Source organism: Mus caroli, chromosome X, assembly GCF_900094665.2.
Source record: "Mus caroli chromosome X, CAROLI_EIJ_v1.1, whole genome shotgun sequence".
NCBI classification, from domain to species: Eukaryota; Metazoa; Chordata; class Mammalia; order Rodentia; family Muridae; genus Mus; species Mus caroli.
The window spans coordinates 155,856,759-155,871,153 of NC_034589.1; the positions used below are offsets into that span (position 1 = coordinate 155,856,759).

The 14,395-nt window shown below is 36.9% G+C and overlaps 1 protein-coding gene and 1 pseudogene across 10 annotated transcripts in view; one reads left to right on the top strand and one right to left on the bottom strand.

The window, feature by feature from the left end:
- Frmpd4 (FERM and PDZ domain containing 4) overlaps positions 1–14,395 on the bottom strand; it is a 946,095-nt gene that overhangs the window by 283,775 nt on the left and 647,925 nt on the right. The window lies entirely within an intron of this gene.
- LOC110286807 lies at positions 11,459–12,763 on the top strand (annotated as a pseudogene).

The following is a 14,395-nucleotide window of genomic DNA, read 5'->3' on the forward strand; positions in this document are numbered from 1 at the left end:
AGAGAGAGAGAGAGAGAGAGAGAGAGAGAGAGAGAGAGAGAGAGAGAGCATATTTATATAAGCAGGCAGAACATTCACACAAAGCAAAGCAAATAAATAAAAGTTGAAAAAAAATAAACAAATAAGTCCATAGAGAATCTAATGTCAAAGTGTTTAACAGATGCCCCAAACCTTTTAGTAAAAAGAATTAGCATGCTCATGGGCCTGTCATAAGAAAAAATTGAGAATCAGGGAAGCTGAAGGCTCTACCCAGGCCAGAAAGCCTGGATTCTAATCTAACTGTTTCCCTGTATCATTTTTGTACCTCCAAATAAATAAGACAGCTTACACTGAGAAGAATAATTTCAATGCTAGAAGCTAATATTTCCTTTGCTATAAACCAGTTGTTTATAATATCAGCCTGCAATGATTGTGAATTTTAGGCACATTGCCTTGACTGGTCATTCTATCCTTTCATTTAATTTTAAAGCTTACAACTTTTCTCAGTCAAAGCTTATTAAAAACCCGTGTTTTCAAATATTAAAAGTAGAACATCAAAGATGATTCAATTGAACTTATAAAGCCTCATTTCAAATCCAACAAAACATTTGTTGCGAGATGCAGAGGGCAGTAGAACATGAATGTTTTAAAGCCACATCTTTGGATTATTCAGTTTATGGTCTGAGCAGGTTTCTGTTTTCCATTGATTTATGATAAAATCTAGCTTAAATTCCACTTCTGTCACCATGACATTTAGCCCTGGTGTTTTCAAGCTGTTAGGCAAACATTCCTGAGAATCACAACCCACAGAGTGAAATTCAGTCAGGAAATCCATCCTTCCTAATCAGCAATTCCAAGAAGGGAAAACGTTCACAGATTGGGATGCTATCACTCCCCCACACCCAAGAAATCACTGTCCTGCAATAGACTCATGAGGATGCTGACAACAAGAAAACCACTGCATCATTCCTGGGCCATGCCAGAGTGGATGTGGACAGTATATGATTCAGACACATGGCACTGTCCTTGTAACTCTGGAGGGTTTTTTGTTTGTTTGTTTGTTTGTTTTTTGATATTTACCTTTTTCATTTGTTTGTTTGTGTTTTAGAAAAAATCCACTAAAAGACACATTGTCCATATAGATTCAAAATATTCTCACTGCTGATAAAATTTACTGTACTTACTATAAGGTTACTATACTTACTAAATGGTTCTTATGCACAGAATATGACAAACGGATCATTTGTCTTAAACTATCTTTGGAGGAGTTTTACAGAATGAGGCTCCAGGACTTGAATTCTGTTTCTCTTGGCGCCATTATTTTGCCCGCTCTATGCATCTCCTTCCATTTCTAGCACCCTTGTGATATGATAGATAGCACCTAACCTACCTGCCATGCTTACTTACATATTCCTATTGGAAAGTTTTGCTTAATTAGATTATGGAAATAGCTATAATAGTATATATAATTACTGATAATGAGCATCTAAAGCAACATTAAATGGCAAATTGCCCTTCAATGAAATATTAAGTGCTATATAGCTTGTTTGTCCTTGCTATCATGTATATATATAGCATTACCTAGGAAGCCTTGGTTAGAACAGGACCCCCAATAGCACTGTCCCTTAGCAGCTAATGAGTAGCTTCCCCGACGTCTTCAAACTGTCTGGAAATTTTAGTTTACAAAATTAGAAGCTCAAGGAAAATCCCCTAGCGGGTTCATGTGTACTCACATGTTATATGTCCACACACAGTTGCAAAATGCCTAATCATAGATGCTTGGGAGAGCCAGAATTTTCCAGTTAATGGTAAAGGTAAAACTATTTTTTTTCTTTGTTAGACAGAAGAAAATGTACACAGTTGAGTGAGACATGGTGAGTTCTCACAGGCTACTGGCACCATAGAAGCTCTTTTAATGTCTCAGTATTAACCAGCTTGCACTGAGTACTCTATGGATGAAGCAATGATGGACAGCCCTTGTCCATTCAAAGTTTCACTTCAAGAGGCCTGGTTTGAAAATCTGTGAATTTTTCTGTCTGAGAGCCTTCTTTCAAGACACATAAATACTAATGCAAACACACTTGATCAATGACATGGGGCCACTGAATAAATCCCATAGCTCTTGACTTTTGAAGGGCAAGTTCAATGCTAACTCAATTCCAGGGGTTGGCAAACACTTTGAGGAATAGGCTAGGTGTGTGTGTGTGTGTGTGTGTGTGTGAGTTGTAGGCATTTAAAAGTATATGTGGCCCCTTGTGCTTACACATAAACACAAGAGGATGACATCAGATGCCTGCCTCTAGCACCTTCCACCTGAAGCTACATGCTTTTCTCGAAGGCTTTTTTCAGTCTCACTGGAACATTGTGGCAAGAAATGGTCTACACACATTTTCAGGATTCAGACAGCAGAGAAAATAAGGGCAACTCTGTCTAGAATGGGGGAATGCTTAGTAGTTTCTTTTTTCACCCTCAGTTCATCACATTCTCAGAAAAATTCCTTTTCTGTGGATCCTCATGAGTGGACAATATTTTAATGTTTGCCTGTATTACCCTCTTTCCCTTAATAACATGGCAGAGGAAAAATATTTACTGCTCTTCCGTAACGAATTTCTAGACATGACCTTACATACATGTGCACTGCTGAGCATATGCCCCGCACAGTAACAACAAATGAAAATTTAGCCTTAATAGCAATCTGATTTTCTAATAAAAATAGACTTATATAAAATATTTTATTCATTGAAATCCAAAAGGGACAGTGTATTGGGTAAAGATCGCTTTAAAAGAATTTGCCTTTCTCTAGTTAGGTTTATTGAATGATGGGAAGATGGAAACAGGCAAATGTTTAGTGCTTTCCTTTAAGGACACCGAGAGATCATAACTATATGTTTTATAACTATACAAGGTATAATGAGTTGCTAATCCTATAGTCAAATATAATAACCTCTGTAACAGCACAGTCCTCAAATTCCCCAAACTCTCAGTGTTTATTTCTCATTAAAAATAAATTCAAAAGAATGTTGTCTGTTCTGTTCTCTTTTTTCCTCTAGGGAAATAAATATCTGATCTATATTTGATGGTCAGCGGAGTAATACAGTTTTGCATTTCTTTCTATTACTTCTTATGTTTCTTCTTTGTATTTCATTCTTTTTTTCATTTACAAAACTCAAAATTGAGTTATTATCTATAAAACATGGAAAGTGGCTTGAAACACTACACTTATTTTTCAGGCTGGCCTCAAACTTGCTATGTAGTCAAAGAGTTTTTTAAGTTTCTGATCTTCCTGCCTCTATTTCCAGAATGCCAGGATTATGGATATGCATAGCACATCTGGCTCCTTGTAGGGCTGAGGATTAAATTTAGGGTTCTGGGCAGGCTAGGCAAGGAGTCTACTGAGCTCTATTTCCTGCTTTAAGCTCTCATTCACTGTATGGATGCACCATCTCCCCATGAGCAAATGTACTGCCTCAATCCATTAGTGTCAGAATTGAAAAACATTCACTAGCTTATGCCCAGCTAATAATAATCTTCTTTTAGAGAAACAGTCATAAATTTGGCATAGTAGTTGGTATATGATTGTCATCCCAGAACTATGAAGACCAAGCCAGGTAGGAATCACAGCTTCCAAACTAGCCTGGTCTACACAACAAAATCCTTTCCCAAAAGGTGGAAAACCAATATTACACACATACAAAAACTAAGCAAATTACTAGTGATGTATGGCATGTGTTGATAAGATGAATATTTGTTAAGGGTAAAAGTTTGAGACACACTCAGACCAAGTTTGAAATTCACCCTGCACATTTTATTCATTTTTTAAAATTAAATTAATTCTCTCTCCCACTGTGGGATCCTGATATTCAAATTCAAGCCATCAAGTTTGTGTTTCAAGTGCTTTCAACTACTGAGCTACCTAGTGGTCCCCATTTCCATTTTATTGAACTAACTCATACAGTTTGTTCCAGTTCTCTTAACCTTACATATATCATTTTTAGCTTGCTGGGTTGTCGAACAGTATTACTATGATAACATTTCCAGGTGTAATACAAAAGTAGAGAGCACTAGAGACCTGTGCTTTATCCAAAATATGATAAAGCTATCTCATAAATACACCATTACACTGATGGTCTCATATATTACTATCTGCTGACTTGAGTCCCTTTGTCAAACTTCTTGAACTAATATATTGCAAAGACTGAGAACAGAGAAAGTCTCAGACATAAAACAGTGCTTAATGTATTAAATTGTAACATCCTCAAGAAGTATAAGGGACTTATTTTGTAAAGAGTTATGGATAACTTTTCCTTCTCTTAAATTCATGAATTTCACAAAGCTTCCTTTTCGTTAAAAGAAAAACAAAAGTCTTGTTACATATATCACATATCTAATTGTAGAGGGAGAAAAAACAACAATGACTTGAAGCATAATGATAGAAGTTTCAATTATTACTACTGGCCAACTGTGGGCACATAAAAAATATAGTCATGAGAATGAGTCAACCACTGAATTAAGAGAAAGGTATATTGTAGCTGTTTGAGGCCATTTCATTTTGAGTGGTTTGATATCCAGTGATAGGCTAACTTAAGTTCTCTGAATTCCAATGATTCAGAGGTATTCAAGTTCATCTCTGTGTTTGGTGATTAACTAGGAAGACTCATTGTTCTCAATATATGTTAGTTCTTACAGTGAAGATTTATCACTGTAATAGCATAGCAAATTTCCATGAGGAATTTGGCTTCCCACACCCTCTTCATCTCATGTAATGTTACACAGAAAATATTCTCGATTTAGCAACATAATGTAGAAACCTGTGTGATGTTTTTGTCCTTGCAATTCCACTGAAGATCTAATAGTCAAGGTTTTAGTTTGTTGATTATCATGTACTCTTAACCTCAGAATTTCACACATTCTTGACTCCCAGAGAGAAAGCAAGTAGTAACTAAATATCACATCGTTTGTGAAAACATTGAGAGACATCTCTCCAGGTTTCAGTTAAGATCCAAGTCTGAGAGCAAACCCTTCTAAAAGAAGCACGTGTCAGCTTGCTCTGATAACTCCCATGAACATCTCAATTCCTTTGAAGATCAGTCTCCCCAGTCTTCTATGTTTGCTCATGAATTAAGAGATACAGTGATTGTTAAGCACTTTGGAGAGGCACCTGTGAAACGTAAATAGTAACTGTGCTGAGAAATCACTGGATTTTGGAAGTTTTTTTTTTTCACTAGCATCATAATTTTCTGATGTCTCATCTGCAAAAAGGAACTACAGGGTAGTTGCTAAATACATTTTCCAGGAGGTTGAATCCTAGTTTCACTAGTTAACTACCATGTTGCAAAGCTATTTAACATGGCTGTGTCTTCATTATTTACCCTGTGGTAATGTAGTAAGTATGGGATGTGAGAGGGACATCAATAATCTGTCTAGTACCTATGAGGATTACACGAGAGAGAATCCAGTGAAATGTTTAACAAGTACCCCCCCCCACTCCCATTGTCAAATGCTTCTATCAGGATGTTCTTCTTCATGATCAAAAACAAATTAAATATATGAGGACCAGAAACTTTTGTGTAAGGGATGGTAGTCTAATTCATTGAATTATTCTTCTCTAAAGGGTGCCATCTGCCTAGCCTCACATTGCTTTTACTATAGACCCCCACAAGAAAATTAAAATGCTCTTCAAGTTTATGTAAACATCTCCTTTAGACATGGGAAGAAAAATGTACATGTCTATTTTGACATACACACACACGCTCGCACACACACAAAAAACACCTAAAATAACAACAAAAGAGCTGTGAAACCAGCCCACCTATAGTTTCTAATAGAAGAGTTTACTGACTGACCAACTATGGAGTCATGACAGACTACCATCTCAGAGTGATTTCGAGCTTTATTGCTGAAATTGTCAAAATTGCTATAGTTCAGAGACTCCTCCAGTGAAGTGAAATGTATAGAAAAGCCTAAATAGGGTTAAAGCACTTACAGCATCAGAAAAGACCAAAGGGAATCTAATGAATGGCAGTTTCTAATCCTGACACTGAGGTCGAGATATAATCTTGGGAGAGACCAAATTCATTCAATGTTGAGAACAGTCTACTCACTTGGAACCTTTCTTAAAACTCCAAAGCATATATATATATGCTTTGGAGATATATATATATATATATATATATATATATATATATATATTCCAACATTCTTATGATTATCACTAATTATTTTCATCTTTCATCTACCTTTTGATTTTTTCCAGTAATCTCATACAGAAGGAGTAACACTTATTTAAGATAATTCAGCTTTTTAAATTCAAGATCAAAAAAGAAAAATCTGTAATGCTTCTTTTCTGAGTTAATTTCCTTTGAATACAAGGGAAGAAGGAAGGAGAAGAAGCAACAGCAGGCAGTGTTACACAGACAAATGCACTCAACAACAATAGCATTATTTGTAACTTATGTTGATTTCCATAGTGTAAATGTTCACATTACAGCCAATTTAATGTTACTAAAGAGTTTTTCAGTTGTCTCTTATTAGGGGCAGTTAGGTTTCCTACCACTAAATGAATGTGTGAAGGCATGAAAGCATATGACTTGAACAGTCACATAATCATGTAGTCTTGAAGATCTTACTATATGCTTGGCACCTATAGTGAATATTTCTATCCATTCTCTATATATCAATAATATTATGCTAGTATTCTATTGATTTATGTCCATTTAAAAATAAAGAGACACACACCCATGTAAGTTATTAACATGCTTCAATATCCACTTTATTGGATGAATATGAGGTAGCTGAATTCCAGTTCTTTCTCTCAAAAGGAATTATTTACCACCCAGGCATTAACACTGAACCTGGACACCTTGAGACAAGCACATATCCTCATTCGCATAACTTGACTCGATCTGGTGATAGCCTAAATCAATACTCATTTTACGTTGTATCCTACAGTAGAAATCACTGTATATCTGGAGTCTCAACAATCACTCCTCTATTTTAGGCAGAGGCTACTAAAAACATATTAGAGAAGCCTAAGGCCCTCTTTGAAATCTATGCTAGACAAGGCAACATAGACTAAATGAAACTAATGACAAAAATGTCATATGCTGGGTAGTAGGGTCCTCTGTGATTAGCCTTCCATTTTATACTGTACACAACAAGAACATCATTAATGAAACTAGAACTTGTTGAATGACTTTGTATATTCATGTTTAAATGTTTGCTAGATCTGTAGTGAGGTTCTTCAAAACCATGTATAGCAGTTGATAGGAGGATCCCAAGACACTTCTAGACATAAGAAGGTTAATAAGATCTGTCCATGGAATATTTGTATATGTGCAGTGTTTTTTTAATGCCTTCGCTTTGGTTATAAAATTGTAAGGATAACACAAATACTTCCTATATACACTTTACCCAGTTTCCCATGGAAGACCAGGCCAGGGGAGCAAGATCTGTGATATATTTCCATTAACTTAATTCCAGATTACATTCTAAATTTTCTGACCCTGTCAGAACTCTTAATCAAATAACAAGACAACATGCTTAATGTCACAGCCTCTGTAGGTTGTTTTACTTCATAAATGTCCCTTTAGGGCCTCTTATCAACTTGATGAGATTGGAAGGGTAGGGGATCATTCACAAAAAAAGATGACGTTTTGTCTAATAGATAAAGCTATAAATACCTGGCTTTAATACAAATCTCAAGTGATCTTTTATTTTAGTAAGCCTTGTTGTCATTGTGAGGGAGGGAATGAGGAGAGGTTTACTATACTAGATTGATGAACTTGGAGTAAGGAATAGGAAACTTCAGCAAAATCTCAGTTCTAAATTTATGTTTTAGAATCTTTCACCAACATGTCTAGATATGTTGGTTTGTCCAACCCTCCCCATTATAAAAGTACATTTTTAGAAATAGCCTAGATCATCAAAAGCTATAAAACAGCTTCTGGAAATCTCATGAAATTCAATAGTCTCTGCCATCCATGACCATACCTTTGTTTTATGATTATAATTTTTATTTGTTATTGTTTGTATTTTTTTATGTTTATGAGTGATTTGCCTTGAATATATGTATATGTACCATATGCTTTTAGTGCCCACAGAAGTCAGAAGAGGGTACTGGGTCCCTTGAAAGAAGAGTAATGAGCTACCACATGGGAATCTTACCCTGGTCTTTTGTAAGAGCTTTTAACTACTGAGGCACCAGGCCCACATCCTTATTCCTAGTTGCAAAGTGAACACAATTTGAATACCAACTCATTTGGTATAATCCTATGTCAGCCTGAGGAGCTATGGATCATTGAAGTTCAAAGGCTCACTGGGTAATAAAAATACACAAATAAAATTGGAATCCATGTAGATCATTAATTCCTTCATATCAAAAATCAAAATCTCGGGGAACTAAATTTTCAGATGTTCTGAGTCCAGGCTTTAAAAATCACATTCTGCATTCACTTTATTCTGCCACATAAGGGCCTTCATGTTTGGCTCTGAATAACTTCATGAGTAACCGGATACTGGTCTGAATGCTGTCTAGTAAAATGCCAAAATTCCTAGAGCACACTATCTGTTCCTTACCATCAAAATCACTCAACTCATTCTGAGGAATGATGTTTTCACAAATGGTCCTACTGTTATCATTTCTTCCCAACTAATAAAACAAAGCAAATACTCAGCATGACTAGAGAATAATTTGCTGCTTTTCTTTTCATTAAACAAATCTCCTAGTCAAGTTATTAACTTTAGAAGTAAATACAAAAAAAAGAAGGAACATTTTCAAAGAATAAACTTTTTTTGTTCTATCATTACCACAGTTCTCCACATTGCTTTGGATATGCATCTCCTTTTCAAGGAGTACAATGTCTTATTGTTTAGACAGTTGTCAAGACTAATCCTCCTCCTTACTTGCTTAATTTGTTATATTCACTATAGAACGTTTGGAAAGAAGAAAATGAGATAAGCACAGGATTTGAAAAGGGGACATCAACACTCCCCACACTCACTAACCATTAGTATCTTTCCTTATTATCTACCTCTATGTTAAGAATGAATAATGGGGGTCTATTTTTTTTTCTGTTGGAGTAATGATAGTCACATTATATAATTACATGGTTTGGATGCTCTACTGTACCTTTTGTGGTGAAAACCAAAAGTAGAGATAATTACAATCCTGCTGAGCTGGGAGGCCAGCCTTGCCACGTGGAGATCCCCGACAGTGGCCATCAAGCCTTCACTGTGTCTGACAAGACAGCCAGGGCAACTTGGAAGGCAGATTGGAGGTGGCAATTTAAGGAACTACAGGAAGCCTGCACAGCAGTGTGGTTTTAGAACTAGCAATTTTAGCCTCATCAGTGGTAATTTACAAGTGATTTAATGGTGCTGAATCATACGGCCGCTTCAACATTTATGAGTGGACATAAAAGTTATGACAGGTTCTCAGTGTAAGATGAATATTAATGTTAAAAATTATGCTTGCTTTTAACTGATATTCAATTTGTGAGACGTTCACATTTTAATTTGGGGGGCAGGGGCATAATTCTTTCAAATACAAACCCTGAAGAGAGATAATGACAGCTGAAAAAACAGAGTTCAGGGTACAACCAGTGCTGACCTCTGCCATGTTTGGAAATTGGCTTTCACTGGTAATAGAGCTACTTCCTGTGGATTGTGATAAAGTCTCTTAGTAACTTTTATTTGTTCTCCTTATCTAGTTGTTTTGTTTGTTTTGTTTCATTTTGTTCTTTTAAAAGATGTTAAGATAGGATTTGTCATCAGGAATATGTTCCCAGTTTTAATCAAAAGACATTCTATGAGCTGCTGACAATGGTTCAGTGAGTAATGGTACCAAACCTGATGACTAGAGTTCTATCCCTGAACAAACATGATAGAAATACAAAACCAACTTCCTTAAGTTGTCCTTGGACCTTCACAATGCATATGATGGTATGAATGTGTGTGTACACATGCACACAATACAATCACTGTTGTCAGGGCCAAGAGCCTGTAACTATATGGCCGTAGGCTTTAGAGAAGAGTCTACTACCATTATTTCGCTAAATGGGCATAGTATTAAAACAAATCATAGTGATTTGCTATTATGCTCATAGATTAGGGCATCTCTCATCCCTTATCAGAGACACACCACCTTGTTAACACAAAGATCCACAAGTAGTAAAGTTGTAGAGACTAAGAGACTGAGTGTAATTCTCAGCCTTAAATGGGATATTAATATCACAGCCTCTCTTATCAATTATCACAGGTCACTTTGACAGATGGGATGGAAAGATTGTAAAAGCCAAAGGTGGTAGATCTACATTTTTTGGACACAGCAAAGCAGCAGTATATGCAAAGTTACAACACTTATGACAGCATAAATAGATGCATAAGTGCTCAAACAGACCAAATTCTAATAAAAAAAACTGTTTAGCAACTAATAGCTTCTAGAAGAGCAAGGATCATTCTTTATAAAGACATGGACCCAATAGGTTGACCATGAACCATCTGATTATATGGTCAACTCAAATTATACTTGAGTTTTCTTTTAAAATAAAAAAAGATATAAAGTTGGCTGTGTAAGGAGTGGGGGTAGATCTAGGATGAGTTGGAAAAATGTGGCAGATATGATAAAGTATGAAATTTTTGAAAAATTAATAAAAATGAGAAAGAAAAAATGTTATTCCATTAAAGAACAATGCATTGCATGACAATTGATGTATAGCCAAACCCTTCCTTTCCATGTTGATCATTCCTTTAAACACAGCAACTCTTTTTATACTGCTTTTGCAATGTGGGTGCTGGTTGTGATTGACATAAAATCCCTATAGTGCTAGTCAACGAGATGCAGGAGAAGAGAGAATATTCTACTGAGAATTACATAATTAATATCTGTTCTTACAGTCTGTGTAATTGCCTTCTGGTATAGTTGCTGGAGGGTGGTAAAAGACTGGTGGGCAAAGAAGAAAAAGAGAGAAGCCATAAAGATGCCGATCATAAAATCAGGAGAGGAAACCTGTGCCCAGAATGACATAAGAAAGTAGCATAAGAAAGTGAGCCTGAGCATTACATAGTTTGCCAATACTGGGAACCTATAGAGACACTGAAAAGAAGAAAGAAGCTAGAGTGTGCAAGTATGCTCTCTCTCTCTCTCTCTCTCTCTCTCTCTCTCTCTCTCTCTCTCACACACACACACACACACACACACACACACACACGCACGCACACGCGCATGCGTGCGCCCTATAAATCAATAGTGTAAGATATAGGTAATAGAGCTAAGGAGCCAGCCTGCAACCTGCTGCGGAGGCTCTGGTAGGTGAGCAGCCACCTCACACCTAGCACCTGAAGGATCAGGTTAAGTAGGCAGAGGGACCAGAGCATCTACTCCCTGACTTCTCAGGAGCCAGCAGGGCAGAGTAACCCAGTGCCCCGCCCCTTTCCTGTCATCTTTGGATCACCACAGAGGCAAGCCTAAGAAGGCGCATCACAATAGGGCGCTCTGCCTCACCTGTTGTTAAGGGAGGAGTCAACCACACCAAAATGAGTCTGCATGGTGCTCGTGGGGGCCATGAGAGATCAAGAAATAGACGAAGGTCAAGTGACAGATCACAAGATTCATCTCATGAGAGAGCAGAGTACAAGCTCACTCCTTGTATTAGAAATGTGACAACAAGGCAGCATCATATTGAACAAGAAAAAGATCATAGTTCTCATCTAAGCAGTCCTCATCCTCAAAGAGCATCCCCAAATGGCTCCATGGGCAGTGCTGGGAACAGTAGCAGGAACAGCAGTCAGTCAAGCTCAGATGGTAGCTATAAAACATCTGGGGAGTTAGTGTTTGTGTATGGGAATGCAGAAGAAGGGCCTGTGAATGGGAAAACATCTGAGTGAGTGACCCTGATAGTGTATAACACCAGATTTGTTGTGGACCTGTCCACTTTTACTGCACAGCCAAATACAATATTGGGCAGGATGGTTGGATCTGGCCAGAAACATAATTTCGCATGTCCCATCGAGAAAGGAGAATATGAGGTGGCAGAGGGAATTGCTTCTACTGTGTTTCGAGCTATTTTGGATTACTATAAGAGAGGAATCATCCCCTGTCCTAATGGTATATCTATTCCTAAACTGAGAGACACATGTGATTACCTTTGTATCTCTTTTGAATACTGTAGAATTAAATGTCAAGATCTCTGTGCCCTTAAGCATGAGTTATCAAATAATGGGACTCATAGACAATTTGAATTTTATCTGGAAAAAATGATCCTTCCTCTCATGGTAGCAAGCACCCAGAGTGGGGAACGAGAGTGCCATATCGTAGTGCTTACAGATGATGATGTAATTGATTGGGATGAGGAGTATCCACCACAGATGGGAGAGGAATATTCACAGATTATTTATAGCACAAAATTACGTAGATTTTTCAAGTATATTGAAAACAGAGATGTGGTCAAATCAGTTTTGAAGGAGAGGGGTCTTAAGAAGATTAGATTGGGAATAGAAGGCTCTCCTACCTACAAAGAAAAGGCCAGGGGGGCCGTCCAGAAGTCATTTGCAATTATGTCCAAAGACCCTTCATTTATATATCCTGGGAGAAGGAGGAAGGGAAGAATCAGCATGTGTAAAGAGTAAATCCATTACCAACGTGGCAGCAGCTGCTGCAGACATTCCCCAGGACCAGCTAGTAGCCATGCACCCTACTCCACAGGTGGACGAGTTGGATATCCTTCCCAGTCACCACGCTTCCGGCAATAGTGATCTCCATTATGAGGCGCAAAATTCAATGCTGTGATGCAGATATTCCTGAAACCATAGCATGCTACCCTCCACAGTGACTTTGTACTCCTCATTCTGTACTATGAGGGCACTTTTCTTTATTGTGAGATCTACATGTTTAGGATACTACAGTGCAGGCTTTTTTAAAGACCAAAGTAGCTGAATGGTTTTTAATGAGTATAACTTTAGCATCCTGGTTCCAGTTCTATAAATACATTTTTTTTTTTTTTTTTTTTTTACCAGTAGGTCCGTGAAATTGGTTCTTTGTATGGGGACAGTCCTTTTTCACACATCTAGGTCTTCTCAGAAGTGGTGGGAATTTTGCAGCTGGGGTATTTTGAGTGTAGATTGATATTTATCATGCCTCGGGTAATATGCAGAATATTACAGTTGCACTTCATAGATGGTGGTTAAATGGAGCTGTTGATGCCATTTTAGAGCTGTGATACACAGTACAATACAAGTGCTTCTATCAGAGTATTCCCCAGTACAGTATATATAGTAGGCCCACCACAAGCAAAAACATATCTATCATGGGTTTTGATAAAATTTGATGCTTATAGTGTTAGTTCACTCATCTCCAGAGCCCTGCAGCCCTTTTAGAGTGAGTCACATACAGAGAGGGTGAATGTCAAGAGGTGGTTTACTGTCCAGTCAGCCTTATCCTTATGTGTTCATGTATTTATTTACTAATACTTTTTTTCTTAAGAGTTATGAGATAGGAAAACGTACTGTTTGCTGTTCATTTACTAAATGATATAGACTCGAGGTTTTTATCAAAGTAAAATTTCATTGTTTAAAATAAAGATATAGGTAATACAGAATTTGAAATAAAAAACTTATAATGCAAACTAAGAAATGGCAGTAGAAAGAGTTGAAAACTAGAAACAAATACAAATGAAGATATTACACATTCAGATGAATGAATTTCATGTTAAGGTTCTACATAAATCATATATATATATATATATATATATATATATACATATATATGATAGGTTTGTCACCTTTGACCCTTTTCTTCATCTTCTGATGATCTCTTGCCAGTTCCTATACAGTTTCTGATAATTCCTTGCCAGTTGGAAAATTCATCTCATAGAAAACCACCACCACCACCACCAACCTCAAAACAAAAGTATCTCTGAAAGTCTCAAAGATTTTCTTCAGCCATTCTGCAAACACAATTGGATATGGTCTGACAAAGCGTGTTTGCTTATTAAGGAGAAAGAAGACTTAAGGAATATGGTTCTAGGCCCCAAGAGGGGGGAAAAACATAGGGTAAGAAATCAAATAGGCCTCAGGAGCAAACATTTGAACTGAGGCACGAAGGAAGCCTGACAGGGAAGGCAATATATATATTGTAGTAGGAGAGCAGCAGAATGGTTGGAAGGCTTCACCTAATTTTGATGTTTCATGTAATTTTAAACTTCTTTTTTTAAGAGAGATGAACTTTTGCCATTTTAATTGCTGTTGTCATGTTAACATTTTTAGTTCCATGTAATAGAAGCTAATGCTAGTGGAGAGACTTAGGATGTTTTTACTCTCATATCTTTTTCCCCCTACTCTTTTTTATGTCTTTTAAAATCACTAACTTGGATTCTAAATAATATATTCCCCTCCATAAGCAATATAAATTAAGAAAATCTCT